This window comes from Zosterops lateralis (genome assembly GCF_965231275.1).
Source record: "Zosterops lateralis genome assembly, contig: SUPER_6_unloc_1, whole genome shotgun sequence".
Taxonomy (NCBI): domain Eukaryota; kingdom Metazoa; phylum Chordata; class Aves; order Passeriformes; family Zosteropidae; genus Zosterops; species Zosterops lateralis.
This window is the reverse complement of record NW_028154616.1, coordinates 1,714,106-1,726,660: the sequence shown is the minus strand read 5'-3', so window position 1 is coordinate 1,726,660 and position 12,555 is coordinate 1,714,106.

Sequence of the window (12,555 nt, the reverse complement as noted above, 5' to 3'; positions counted from 1 at the left end):
TCAAAGTTCTTAGAGTTGAGGAAGGGGGAGCTTTGTTTGCTAGTTTGTTATGATTGATAGCTGTTTCTGCATCATGCCTGATTAAATTAGGGTATTTTAGAACTAATGCTTCTAGAATCAGAATATTTTACTGACAACATTTGCCAGTAACACATATCAGTGGAGTTTTCATTTGCAATATAGATTTGATATTGCAGTATTGACAGTGTTGCAGTGATGATCCTCTAGCAGACAAGCAAATCACTCCAGTGGAAATCAAATCACCTTTGAGCTTACAGGTCTGGGCATCAAAAGTGTCACTGGCAGGAGACAAGACTGTACATCTACCAGACTGTTGATGCTTTCCAGCAGAAGACTTTAATGGTTCTATCAAAAGCTTCAAAGAGGAAACATGAAAAAAATTCTTTGCTGCTACAATTTTGCTTTCATGTGAGAACTGCAAAAGTTTCTGATTTGGATTGAGATCAGAGTGATTGACTGGGAGACTGTCTAATTACAGCTTGGATACCTATTTTAACTAAATTGGTCTGGAAGCCAATTCAGATCTATAAACCACACCAGACTAAATTGGTTTAAGTTTCTCTTAAACTGATTTAAGAGAGACTGCACCAGGGACTTGCACAGATTTAACTAAATCTGTTTCTAAACCACTTGAGGTAACTCAGTGCTCAGGCTGATGTAAATCAATCTTTGAATGCAGAAGTTAAAAGGTCCATGTTTTACAGTTGTTCACTCTGTTCATTTGACTCATCTAGTCCTAGGTACAAATGTTCACTGTACACAACTATTTAATTAACAATGAGCAGAATGGAACAGGAGTCATAATTTTCTTTTCTTTAAATTGAACTAATATTTGAAAAAGGAGATATTGGAGATGCATATGACAGTGCTTTCTGCTGAAACACTTAGAAGGTTGAAAAGACACTGGATGATAATGAAATTGTATTTGGAGCTTTTTTCCATAAAATGAAGTAGTCATTCTAGTGTGCGAAGTGCTATAATTATAAAGCAATTTGCCACCCTTAATGGGAGGACATCTATTTCATAAAATATTAACAAAATATAATATCAGTGCAATAGGTTAGGAACAGTCTTATTTTCTCCATAAAAAGTCAATTTGTAACCACTGCAGACTGTCTTTCTCAAGATGACTATATTAGGGTAAGTGATCCTTTTATAAAAGTATTGAAAGATAGGCATTAAAATAATCACAACAGATATCTCTTTCACATTTCTACTTTGTAATCAAATATTTTTCACTGTCTGCCTCTCTAATTTAGAGGCTGGTGTTGTTTCTGCAGATGATTAGCCAAGGGAAGTAGCATTTAATCAGTGCCTAAAAAGGGTAAAAACATTTGAGACAAAACTAGATTTTAAGAAGGGTTATCCACTCGACAACATGGACCCATTTCCTAGCTTGCTTAAAAAAGCATTTGTATTCAGCAATCAAGTAAGGAAAAATTAACCTTCTTTTTTCACAGAAAAGGAAGAGGAAAGAAAGTCAGGGAGCTTCTGTAATTACAGGATTTCAGCTCTGATCTAGGCAGCTGCAAAGCATATGTATCATGTGAAGAAGAAAGGACTGGAGATGGCAGAATTAACCAAGCCTGAATGGATTCACTTTCATTTCCTATCTTTGTAACAAATTTTAATTAACCAGAAGATTTAATTTTTTTCTTTCTTTTCATTTTCTTTTCTTTGCTGCTGTTATTTGCACTGTTCCAGTGCCTACTCAATCAGTGCATGATCAACTCCTAGGGAAGTCATTAATTGTATTCATTTTGATGGTGCTTCAAGATCAGCTAAGAAATAAAACTCTCTAAATAGTTGAGACAAAGCTCACTTGAGGAGGAAATGACTTGAGCTGAATGAGCAACAAAATTTTCTCCTAAAATAAATTATAACAGCTCACTTTAATGTGTTAGAGAAATGTCCCAGGAGGGACAGAACAGGTTGGCAAAGGAGGATCAGAAATTAAATGTGAACCACCTCTCCAGTATTTTAGTCTGGAAAAAATTACTATAAATTAGTTGTTATCTAAAGTCAATATTAACATTGTATGTATTAATAGTTTCCCTTTGTATTTAACAACCAGCCAGACAAAACCATAGACAATCCATAGGCTATCATTGGTAGGTGATGTAGAGTTGTGTCCATGAGAACATTCACCAAATTCTGTTTTTAAAGTGCAACCCCAAGTCTGCTTGGCAACGTATATTTGTAAACTTTACTAAGTGGAGTATATCTCTCTTTTAATGATGATTGTTGTGTGTTTGCATTTTAAAAATAAAGTCAAAACAAAAAAAGGGACAGCATCACAACAACCAGTTAAAATATTTTCTTTCTAACTCAATTTTGAGATTTCATTTTCCGAATAGCACAAAAATATCTTAAGGAAATTGCATTTTTCTGGTCGAGGATTCAATAAAGATCATTAGTATTTTAGTCATTCCAAGGCTGTGAGGTCCTGGTGTCCTTTACAGAGGACAAAGTGATGTTACGAAGCTCCCAGTGATGTCACTGGGCTCACCTGGGACATCAGCTGGTGTTCCAACTGCAGGATGGGATCCCAGCAGGGTAGTTAGCCAATGTGTTTGCTCCCTAAGAATTCAGTGTACAGCGTAAACTTGGTTATTAGCTAACCAATCACTGTGAGCTGGATGTTTAGTCAGTCTGTCAAAGCTGCTGGTTGGAAAATCTGTATCCAGAGATGTCATCCACACTGGAAACCCATGGTGCATCTGTTATTAGCAGGGTGGAAGCAATCTTGCTGATGTCTCCGTGTATGTTCCCAGCTGTCTGGCAGTTGGGGGTGGTGAAAACACAGAAGAAGCATTGCCTAAACCAGTTGCTTGTGGGTTGCAAATGCAGGGTGTTGCTATTTATCCCTGTCAACAGCAGGCCCTATTAACTATTTTTAATGAATCACCACTGCTTTTATTTTTGCCATCAGCCATGACCTTCACCATTTAGAAACACATGGTCTCACATAAATGATAGTCTGTAGCATATAAACTTGAGAAGGATTCTATCACAGCTCAAACTACAATATCTATCATTAAAACAAACTGCTCATTCCAGCTGAAGAGACACTCATATATATCATGGAACCAGCGTTCCATATTTTGAAATTTACTGCCCTGCATTGGTGCTTCTTTTTCTTGATTTTTTTTTTTTTTTTTTTTTTTTTTTTAAGGAGGCCATGCAACCTTGCTCACTTAATACTTTTGATAAACTTCTACTGACAAGGAACTTGATTAATAACGGTTAAAGGAATTGAATCAGGAGTAGGAAAGACAGGGCCAAAAAAGCAGACTGCTGGCCTGATGGAAACTAACGTCTCTACAGAAATATATGATGGACCCTCCTTTTTGCCATGCCAAGTAATTACTCGCACAGGCCTGTTGTAATAATTCCTATTACAGCCAAAACGGAAAAGTCAGTAACTCACAGCCCTGGGACAAGGTGAAGGCAAGGCCAGAGTAGTGTGGATCAATATTTCATTTACTCACTTAGGTTAGCTTCTATCCCTGTATCAAATTCTTTTACAGAAAGCCATGAAAGAAATGAGGTTTGCTGAAAAACACCAATACGGGGCCCTCATTTCCTTGGGGGTGCTCATAGAGTACATGGAGCAACAAAACCTCTCAGCAAAACAATATGCACTCAAGGTCACTCATTACTTGCTACTGTTGGAAAATAAAGTGCCATTAGCCTGATATGAGTAATGTACATCAATCAACTGCAGACTAGCAAAAGTATGTTTTCAACATGGAATTGCAGCTGAAAATGAATGAACCATGTTAACGCTTTCCGAACACTTGACAACAGTGAAGGATTTTTCCTTTGGCATTATCATTTTTTTCAGAGTTTCACTGCAGCTCATCGCTGTGAAATCAAACCAGAGCATCCCAGTTATTTGCAGTACCTTACTATAATTGAATTAATTCTCACTAAGTAAACATCCCAATTTTGAGGGGGACAGTTGGATGCTGTCCAAAAAGATCCTGTCAGTGCCTTACAGGACCTTCAGCCTAAGGGTGGAAAACCAGATGTAATAAGAAATAATCTCTTGAGTAAAGTGGTTTAAAATAATACTTGCTTAGAATATGACATGACATCAAGGTACACATACTTCTACTTTGCTGCATCCTCATCTTTTTCCTTCCATACAGAAGTTTTGAGGGAAGGGAGGACTCCAATGTATCATTCATGACTTACACAGTGCTGATCTGAAGGGCAAATGTAATATGTGTTCTGTGAGGGCTGATGTACACTGGGGGGTATTTTTTTTTCTGTTTTCTCCCACAGAGTTCTAGGAAAAGTGTTTGGTGGGTTGTTTGTGGTTGCTCATAGAGCTGCTGAAGTTTTAGATCTTTTCTTTCAAAGCTTCCTGATTGCCAGCTTGGCAGAAAGTTACGTTTTCTGTCTGCAAAATTCAGAATTCTCTGATCTGACCTCACTATTGAAAGAGTTATATATATATGTAATGGTCATGAAGCAGTACCTTCCCAATAATTTCCATGTTATCCTGTTCAAAAATAAAACCATTATGTAGGCATAAAATAAACTGTCACAGAGTAGGGAGAGCTACTGTGGGAAAAGGACACTTCTTTTTCCTGTTAGACAATAATTTTTCTTCATCTCTTTTTTCTTTAGTAGTATTCTCTTTGTCTTTCTTGAGCATTTTGAAATCACTTACTAAATAATAATCTTAAGTCTTTGTTCCAGAATTTTACCTTGAAGACTGAGGTATGCAAAAATAGTTGAAGTGTTTAGAATTCTTCACTCCTCCTGTCTTTTGTTGTGATGAAGGTAAGTTATTTTCTTTTCTATCCCCATCTCCTGAGATCAGACTCAAAACCACAGTTAAGTGTTGAGTTCCTTGCAGCATTGAACTCATTTAACCAATATTAATTCCATGCAACACTCTAATGTGTAAGTAAACACAACCCAGAAATTATGGGTCAAGAGGAAAATGACTGATCAAAGGTCACATACTAAGTGAGACGTGACTATGGTCTTTCATGTTTGACATTTTGAAAATTCATGTTAAATTTGCTGCTGTTCAGTCAAGTCCACGGATACTGAATGAATTAATTTCATGTCCTCTACATTTGTTAACAACTTGGATAATGCTCTTAAGTTTTCTGCAGTTGAGATTATTTTTTTTTTTTCATTTACAAACCAGAAGTATTGGCCAGCGAGCAACTCTAGTCTTAATCCCAGTTCCATGCAGACCGTGCTGGTTCCATTCAAATAAATCAGCTGAAACTCTGGTAAATAGGAGCTTGATTATATTTTGGATTGTTTGGGTTGATTTTTTTCTATGGATTTCCTTATTTAAAGCTGAATTTTATAGTAACTATTGTACTACAGGACACTTGCCTCTGCTTCCTGCTGCTCTTCCTATGTGGTGATACTTTCTAATGATTTCATGTAAAGTGATGTCCAGAGTATGAGTCCTGAGACAGTGCTACTCCCTTCATGTCTGCAAGAAGGGAAGAAAAATGAACATTTATAACTGCCTCTCAAATTAAATAGATCAGTTTAAAGAGGGTCTGTCTTGCTGGTCATGTAGAGAGGCTCTCCTGGATTAAAAGAGTGCACTACATTTAATTTGTTCTGTGGTTTAGATGTGTAGTCAACTTCGTAAAGAGGGTGTAGTTCAGTCATATAAAATCTAATAATTCCTTAAAGAGATTCTTTGAAAGGCACAGAACGGAATTAGAGAACCTGTCTCCTCTATTCCTTAGAATCACAATTTCCTTTTTTTTTTTTTTTTTTTTAGTTTTTTAAATTCCCAAATCCTGTTGTGAATAAATTACTTTTCAAAATCTCATTCACTGCAGGTAGTAAGCCTGCACCACTCTATGGGGCTGTCCTATGCCTGTGATTTGAGACTGAGTCCCAAGTCCTCAAAATTGTTTAGGTGATCATATATAATTTGAAATGACTCAGTGATGTAAGTAGTTTATTCTCATTAACCATCTTTGAGGCAGGGAGATAGTATTACCTTCTTGTACTGGGGGGAAGAAGGGTAGTGAGGCAGAAATAAGTGTAAAGGCATTTAGGTGCCCAGTTAAACCAGTAGAAAATTACCTAAATACCTGTGGAAGTTCTAGGTATCACTTGCTATAGGGAGAACCAGCACACAGGTATTATAAATCTCTGGAGGTTTCCTGTGCTTCTGGGTTGCAATGAACAAATCTTTCAAGAATGCCTCCATCAGGGCAGGAAGGTCTTGTGATGGGAGGTCTGTTCTAAGATTAGATGAAATCACTCTTTTTTCCCCTAATTTTCTCTGGTATAAAGGAATCAAAGATTACTTTTTCTGTTTGCAAACTAGAACTCTAATTTTTGAGTTTGCCTTTTTTTTTCCCTGTTTCACATGAAAATACCCTGGTGGTTCTTGATGTTGCTATGAACTTGGAATCATTAGTTTGTGTGGGTGAGCATTCTGTTGTTGCTTTCATACCAAAAAGCTGCATGCAGCAGGATTACTCTTTGAACCAAAGTGTTAACTGAGAGATTTGGGTCACATCCATCACCAAATGTGAGGCAGTCTGCTTGCACTTATAATAAAGAACAAATGTTTGGTCTGGAGGTCAGGATTTTTGGATTCACAGTGCACTTAGTTAGATCAAGGTCTCATCTGGGGTTAAAATCAATATTGCAAATTGCAGCTTAAATGGCAAAGAATATGTTTCCATCTATGTAATATTTTAGGTACAGTAGTCTTAATGTATAACTAGGTCAGTTCCATTAAGGTGTAATTTCATTACGGGACCATAACTGCAACTGGAATTTGGCCACTAGATGATTTTTTTATTATATATATATATATATATATATATATATATTTTTTACCTAATACAACTGTATAGACATGCATCACTCTTGGATGCTGCTCACTTGGGTAGTTCTGCATTAGAACAACAACCCAGTGATCAGACACTGCACTCTGCAAGGAAGTTCAAAGGAAATCAGTAAAAAATATTTGTCTGTATAGAATGCTTCTGGCTTTGAGCTGTCACAAGAATACATGTCAAAGTAGTACAGTAAAGCACTTGAACATTTAGCTCAGAAACAGAGACCTTCAGTTTAATGCACTTGCACAGGTACATATGCAAGTAGCTTGTTTAGCAGTAGAGCCTTCAGGCTCTCTTTCAAAAGGGACAGGAGAAAAAACCTCTGACTTTGAGGAGCTTTGCTTCACTTTTTGTAATGTGGCAAATCTGAGCAGAGTTGACCATAGGACTTTAAAAGTCTTAGAATAAGGAAATGAAAGCATTGTTCAGAAGAAGGCACTTTTCCTGCATTCATGCTGGCTAAGGTACGTGTCTGTCCCCAAGCACAGTGCATGCAGGAGTGGCAGATGAGGAGGAAAGGGAAAGTAATCTAAAAATCTTGAAAAAGGAGGAAGGCTGTGGGACGGCTTTTATGTAATCCTGTGTGAAGATTAATTTCTCATGCACAACAGTCATACTGAGCTTTGTAGCTGAGTGTGATGCTGTTTACAAAGTGTGTCTCTGTCTGCTGGTGGCTGGACTACAGGTTCAGTCATCTGACTTTCCTCACTTGAGCCAAAAGGGCTGTGCACAAACTGGGAAAGTTTATTTTTTCAATTTTATTTTTTTAAAGTTTAGTGTTTCATCCCCACTGCCCTTTCTAAGGGCATCATCCAGCCCTGCCATGCTGCACAGAACACAATCTACATTTCTCCACTTGCAGCGCAGAGTTGGGGAAGGACAAACAGCCAAAGCTGTAGGCAGGCAAGGAGCTCTGGCCTTCTCTTGCCTGTGGGGGCCTTAAAAACCCCCAGCATGCTGACAAGGATCTGCTCTGTGTTTGTGGAGGAAGTCTGGGGAGAGAGAAGATCATAACTGGGCAGCAGCTGCTCTGTATGACTTGCTTCTCTGGAAACCTGGCAGCTCTCCAAGTCAAAATCTGAATAGGAGTTACACTGCTCAGAGCATTAATTCCCCTTATCGTCATCAGCCTGCTCTTTCCCTCCCTACTCCCACCAGAGCTCTGCTCAGCAGGAGTGAAGTCTCCTCTGCCCATGCAGGTTTTGAAGGGCTCATGCTGGCAGCAGAGGCAGGGCAGACTCCAGCACCGTGGGCTTTGTCTCCAGGACCTGCTGCCGGGACCAGGACACTGGTGGGTGACTGTGTCTCCTGTGGTCCCTACCACTGGACACAGCCTGACCTTATGAGGAGTTAAGCACTGCACGTAAAAGTTGTGGGTTTTTTTTTTTTTTTTGTTTTTTTTTTTTTTTTTTTTTTTGTGACTGTATGATATTTGGGGATTCTTGTTTACATGGAAGGCTTTCCTGTGAATTTCCAGTCATGTGAAAGCATCCTAGGACAACCTTCTACTGCCTCTAGGTGACTTGGATATCCTCCCCTCCCTCTCTCCCTGTATTCCACATGAGCACAATTTTCTTGGCACCTTTTCAGGACTCTCCAGCTCATTATTGGGTCCTCTTGAAATTGTAAAAATCAGTTTTATGTCCCTTCAATATTTATACACAGAATGTTTTAAATCTTCCTGTTTTAATCATGATTTAATCTGGGAAATTTTTTAAGTACATTTTAAATCATCCTGTTTACTTCTTCTTGCTTTGTTTAACAATTTTGTCTTCAGTTTTCAGTTAATGTACAACATGACTCATGTATTCAAAAATACTGCAAAGAGGAAAAAATAAAATTTCTACCTGTTGGCAAGTGAAGAGAATTAACCTGGATATGAATCAGTAAGAGAATTAACCTGGATATGAATCAGTATCTGTTGAAGAAATGCTGATGTTTATTTTGTCAAGATACATAAAAAAGCAGTCTAAAATTAAACAAGAGTGAATCATACAGCTACCTCTGTATTTACAAGTTTTCTGCCTATGGAGGCAGTAACAACAGCAGCTCAGACAGTTTCTTAAGGCTTTTCCTGCTCTTCTGTGCCCTTTTGATGATTTTTGGTCATCTACCAAGGGTTGTGGACAGTGCCAAATCAAATAGTACAACATCTCCAGAAGTCTGCTCTTGGAAGCTAAGGATTTCAGCAGCTGAAGTGCAATGCCAGATATAAAAGAAGCAATTATAGTGGACTTCCAGGAGCTTAGGTTTAATAACTTTATTATTTGCCTAACATATATTTTGAGGCTTCTTTCATAACTGTACTTCTGCTTTATGTATGATTTATCAAAAAAATTTTCTTCTATATGATCTTGCAAAAACCTTGTTCACTTTTTGTATTTTTTTAAAGTTCCCAAATGCCATACAAAGTTGGAAGCCTATTTCTGTGCACACAAGCACTGGTAACTGAAGCACAGTGTTGGCTGGAGATAGAGAACCTTTGCAGATGGAACCACGGCAGAGATTTTGAGTACAGAATACCACCTTTGCAAGTATTTCTGGTCCTTCAGACTTAGGCAGAAGCCTTCTCAAGTGTTCAGTCCTTCTTACTTAGTAACAACTAAGAAAACATCTGATGTGAAGCCCTACAGGTTTTCATGCTTTAGGCAATGAAATAAATCAATGGGGTAATGGCATTGTTTAGAATGAAAGTAAGAAAACTTGAATTTCTCTCATTGAATTGCAGTGTGGGCACAATTTGAAGTAAAATTCATCTCACGGTGATTAGCCATCGAAAATCTGCTCTCCATTAAGGGTTCAGGAGCACAAAGAGGAGCTTTGCCCAAAATGAAGCTATTTTTAGATATACATTAGTGAACAGCCCCACTCTCTCGGGGCCTAGAAAGCCAGAGTCCATTTGCAGTGATTTAAAATGCTACTTGCTTAAATTCTAGGTGAGGGGGCAGGGAAAATCTAACTTGAAACTCGATTACAGCATGACAAGATTAGGGGAATAAATGAGCAAAATCAATTTCACATTTACTGATCTTCCTTGTAAAGTTTACCCTTTTAACTTTGCCTGTATTTTCTTATTGCTTCATAAAGAGGGCATGGCTTATTGATGCCCACGTGGCCTAGACCTTCCACACTGTGCCTGTTTGGTACATCCAACCCACTGTGTGCAGCACGGGAAACCTTTTCATTGAATATCATTAATAAGATTAAACTTCTGTTTGTTTTCTTTGTTGTTGCAGTCATTTGTACCTTGGAGTACTTGACTATCATGACAAATGCAAAAATGGTTGAAGATTTCCACTTTTATGTGAAATTGACTAAAGCAGCTTTTGATGATAGTGAGCTCTAAGAACCACTAATTCAAACCAAAAAAATCCTTTTTTAAATTGTACAGGGATTTTTCTCCTTGTTATTTTACTGCATAAGATCAAGTCTTCACTACAGTAGATCAATAAAAAACTTGTTTGCATTAACAGGGCTAGCATTGCACTTGATGTAGGTGCCTGGCTGTATACAGAGGTCACTTGCACTGGAAATGCATGAGAGAAATCAAATATTTTACTTGCTTTAGTTGAATCTAGGGACAACTTCAATATGTAAAAAATTACTCATTTTCCTTCCAGAGACTTAGTTCTTAATTGCAGCTACTAGAGCTCTGTTTTTTATAGCCTCTGTAAGGTTTGTAGGAGTTATAATAATAATAATAATAATAATAATAATAATAATAATAATAATATCCTAGATTTCATATTATTTTTAGGCTTACTGCGAAAAGTCAGTCTATTTGTCTTGGAAGTTTTGCTTCACAACAGCACAGTCAAATTAATTTCCAAGTTATTCATTCAGAAGTGTAAGAGAGGAGGGAAAGAAACTGTTTAGCTCCTGAGATCCTGTCAGATTAAAGGTAAAGAACACAGGCCATATTTGGGCCTCAGGATGCAGCTACTTGATTTGGGGTAGAATTGGTAGAATGAATTTTTAATGTTTCATTTTGCAAGGCTCCTTGACATGTGTAAAAAACAGTGTTTTGAGGAATCTTTATAGTTCTGTGGAAACTCAGCATGTTTTTTACTCAAGTATTTAACATGTGGGAGAGGTTTTTTTCATTTAATAATTGTATATTTTAGAGGAACAAGTTTCTAGCTTAGAGTTTTGCTAAAAAATAAAATCTACCCACATACACACATACGGACTGTCAACCAGGTGATGTTTTCTAGTCTTTTCCAGACATTTTCTCTCTATCCTAGAGAAGTAGGAAATATTGAAAAGAGAAGTATGAGTAAAATAATTCTACTTTGCTTTGGAAAGCAACCTTTTGTAATGTGTAATCCTATGTTACCACTTCCTTGAAAAAGCTTATTTTTACCTAAAATAAACTTTCTGAAATATCTCTCAGCATTTGGGAAGCTTTCAACACATTGTAGTATAAAGTTTTTCTTTTTCTCTTCCAATAATGCTTTGCACCATGCTGTGACTTGAACTTTATTTTCACATGTTGTGGGAGCATCTGAAATCCCTTGCCAATCCATCTTTCTCTCCAAATCCTTGGAAGAGAATTGACAGAAAAGCAGGAGATCCATAAAGGTATGTGTCCTGGTGTCTAGCTGGGCTCAAACCCACAGCAGTGTGTTAAAATACATTCATACAGTGTAAGGTACAACAATGGTAGATGGCAAGACAGGATAGGCTGCAAATGGAGCTTTTTGAAAACATTTCCTTGACAGAAATGCTGCCTTAACATCAGGTTTACAAGACACTGGTGAAAGTTCTGGTGGTGAAGGGACAGATCAATTGTATTTTAGGATATAAAACACACTGCTGGGTTTGGGTTTTTTAAATTGCATACTGAGTAGGTATTCATCTAGGGGAAAATGTTTAGAAATGGAAGGAGAATGTAGAATCCAGGCATAACTATAACCTGTGTCTGCTGAGGATCTTTGATCCACAGTCTACATGTGGAAAAAATCTGTTGGTTTTAATCTGATTTGCGATAAATGCTAATGGATCCTTTACATTGTGCAGTTGTTTTTGCTGAAGCAGTTTAGGTGTAAATCTGCAAAATCCTGAGCCCAGTGTTTGTGAATTCAGCAATTCATGTGTGTAATCCAAAATAAGCTTGCTCAATGGAAATGTTGTTACGTCTTTCAGGAATGGATTTTTTTTTCTTGAAATTTGAGTTAATACTAAGCCTCATTATGTTCAATGAGAAAAAAAAAAAAAAAAAAAAAAAAAGCAAGCCTGATCCTACAGTTCCAATTTCTTTGAATCGAGAACTGCTTGGTTTGGTCTTGATATAGCAACAGTTAATGTTACAGATTCTTGCATTCACCTTGAGCAATTATATGGTTTATTGTTTATGCAGGAAATTATTAGGTTTGGCAACGACTCAGTCGTCAAGATTAGTTTTACACCAAATTGCTTGCAGATACCAAATGACAGGTTTTGTAATGAAAGGTTGCAATTATTTCTAATTTCTTCAATAGTGGTCACAAATCACTGAAGCTGATTCTGCCATTTGTACGTGGCTTTCTAGAATAATATCCTGGTGTGTCTGCCTTACCACTCTTTTATTCTGTTTACAAAATTGAATAAATCAGGTAAAGTTACAAGTGTGCAGGAGAAAATTTCAGACAAATTATTACTGCATGATAAGTGTGGGTCTTTTGGGTTTGGTTCTTTCCAGTAT